We start from the raw sequence: 3,255 nt of genomic DNA on the forward strand, positions 1-3,255 counted from the left end.
TACAGATGCTCGGAATTGCAAAAATTCCTGTAAGAAGAAATTTGTGGTGTTTGTGAAGAAAACCCTGTGGTATCCAGGTAAATATTTAAAGCAAAAACATTTATGAAGTGGGAATAGATTCTAGACTACTGAATGAAAAATTAAATTTTAAATTTTTTTTTTATTTTTCCTAGTTTACAAACCTGAATCCTTTAATGAGAGTAAGATTTCAACAAAGCTGGAAACACTAATGTTAAAATTTTATAATGAGGTGTCAGTAGCTATAGGCCAGTGGCGAGGAAGCCCCACCCTACCAACAGCTCACCGAGTAGCCAAATGGACTTTCGCCTAGGAATCGCAGAGTGGATTGAGGCAGGAAATTTAAGGACTCAAGTTAGTGGACTGATGTGGAAAGTTAAAGGACTCAGGTTTTTATAGTTAGGAAAAATAAGAATTATTCAAAATTTGTGATTTTTTCCTACAAGGATACAAACCCTCGTCTTTTAACAGGAGACTTATTCTTAGATGAGAGGAGCTTCCTATGACCAAACTGGCTGGTGTCACATCCTTGGATGTCAATGCACTTGGACCTAATAAGTATAGACTTTCCATCCACATCCATTGTCCTAAAAGGGTTTAGGTGTTAAGATTTAGGCTTCTGCTATTAGGCATACAGTTAATTTAGGAACCTTTATCCACACTGGGTTATCTTGTCAGATTTTAAAGCAATTATAGACTAGTGTGTTTACATTTATATCCATCCTCTCCCTCGTTAGAAGGATGGGGGATCTAACATACTTTTAAATAAGATAGAACAAGCACTCAGCACAGCATGACAGCTCACCTGCATCTGTGTCCATTTCAACAACATAACATGTCAACTGCTGCACCCCACGAGAGGAGAAGAGAAGAGGAAAAAGCCAGACATTCTCACTTTTCACTTGCTCATGTGCTCTGGTTCTTGTCTCTCAAAGCTAGAAAGTTGTGTTCTCAGACTTTCCTCTTACACCCTCTACCGACAAAGCTGTTGGTTAAGTGGCTGTGTTCACTACAGATAGCATCTTAGTGCCATGACAGGTAAAAAAAAAAAAAAAAAGCAACTCATCTGAATCCTCAGTTGCTTCCCTGAGTGAAGAAATAGAAAAAGAAACTCAAACCTAAGGTCATGAATGATGGGATTCAGGCTCTTCACCGAATTCAGGTACAAAGGAAAAGGAGATATTCCTCCAACCCTCAGTATGAGATACCACGTAAGACAATCTGTGGATTTCGCTAACCCATATAACAGTGGCCAGGGTTAGTAAGAAAACTGTTTTATGGTAGGATCCTTGTCAGAGGCCCTTCCCAGGGGTTTGTATGGAGATTATTTCAAAGCTTAGGACTTTGGTGGTGTCCTAAGCTGGTGGTCTGATCTCTAGGAGGACAGGATTACTCGAAACCCTTCATCAGCAATGAGAGTTCCCGAGGTTAGAGAGAGGACAAGGGCTTTCAGCCTGAGGTTTTGGCTTAAAGCTGAACTTTCACTGCTGAGACTGAAAGGCATTTCCTTCTACATAGGAAGACCAGAAACTCTGCTATTGTTTGTAGAGAAACTTTGATAGAAAAGTTCCCCACCCACAGCACCAATCATAGAAGATGACTCACTTAGCCTGGTATGCGGCTGCTGACTTGCATATGTATCGGACATCTCTTTATCAGTGCCTTGTGAAAAGCCCCTCTTTTGGAGGAGATGCTGGATAACCTCCAACTGTGGGAAGATCGTACTATTAATGAGGAATTGGTGAAGACATGCACCTAGAGGTAATTGGAAAAAAAATTGAGATCTAAAGATAAGAAATTATTTTAAAATGTTATTTATGGAACAATTAGTCACAAAAATAGTAGCCTTGGAAGTATGGAAAAGACCTGTAGGAAAGTCGAGGAAATCATGGCAAACAGGAATTTCTATATAACCTACATCTGATAGGAGTTGAGGCATTGTGCAACCTAGTAGATAACTAATTTTATGAATGATTCAAGAGATGGGGTTAAAAGGAAATAAAGTATTTTTCCTTCAAACACATACCGGTATATAATATGCCAGTACAGTAGATACTACACAAGAGGGAACCATATGTTGATTTGTTGAAAGTTTCTGGAAAAAAGCAGGACAGATGAAGAACAACACCACATAGGAGTCAAGGCAGACTACAACACACAGAGTAGAGAGAAGTCATTTCACATCTAACTCTTTATATTGGAAAAAGTTTAAAATTATTTAAGGTGGATTGAAAAAAAAAAGCCAATTATTTTTCTTCAATTACACATATGATACTGTATGTACATACTACACATGAGTGGACCATATGCTTATTTGCTATACATTTCAAACCTTAAAAATTTGCATTAATAACTCCAAACTTGTTATATACTTGAAAATAAGTCTAAAATTTCTTTAATAATTTCACAAAGTATTTCATTCTATTATAAACAAATAAAAGCCCTCCTAAGAAATTATTTTTTGTAATAAACCTGGCAAAAGGGAGGTGAAAACTCCACCAGAATATAAACTAGATATGAAGGAAAGTGAACCTGCAAATAAAGCTTATGATTCATGACTAAGTATGAAAATAAGAACTTCTATCATACACATTTCTTTCTCTTAGACTTGAATAAAAATGAAAAGTTAAGAAAAACATTACTTTAGAGAGGAATGTACAGTAAAATGCATAAAAAAGTAGCTTATTCCAGTTTTCACATTTATTAATATCTTATTTTTAATAACTAAAAATGAAATTTGATGTTTCCTAATTCTGGTTTTAAAGTCATCATAGTATCTGCAGTTACTAATGGTAAATATGAAAATAACAAAATGAAAACCAAAATAGCAGAGATAAAGGTAATTATATAATGGAAAGGTAGCTATACTATCTAAACAATTATATTTTCAATAATTCCTAAAAGCCAAGTTAGGATGGGCAGCAGGTACCGAGTGAAAAGATCAGTCTCGCTCCAAAAATGATCTCGATATACAAGGTAGATTGGGTATTATGTAATACAACTATACTGTAATTAAACAACAAAATGATACAAAAATAATTTTCATCTAACAAAACACTTTCATCTTCATCACTAAAACATAAATCCTGCCACTCTGACAGAGGAGTACATCATACTGATCCAAGCTAGCACAGTTTTACTGCAGCCTTTACAATTGTGATTGAATCAAAATACTTCTTATATAAATAGCCTAGTATAATTACACACAATGCAAACACTTGCTTAGACAAAATAAGT

The sequence above is a fragment of the Palaemon carinicauda genome, chromosome 27, assembly GCF_036898095.1.
Source record: "Palaemon carinicauda isolate YSFRI2023 chromosome 27, ASM3689809v2, whole genome shotgun sequence".
In the NCBI taxonomy this organism is placed as follows: Eukaryota; Metazoa; Arthropoda; class Malacostraca; order Decapoda; family Palaemonidae; genus Palaemon; species Palaemon carinicauda.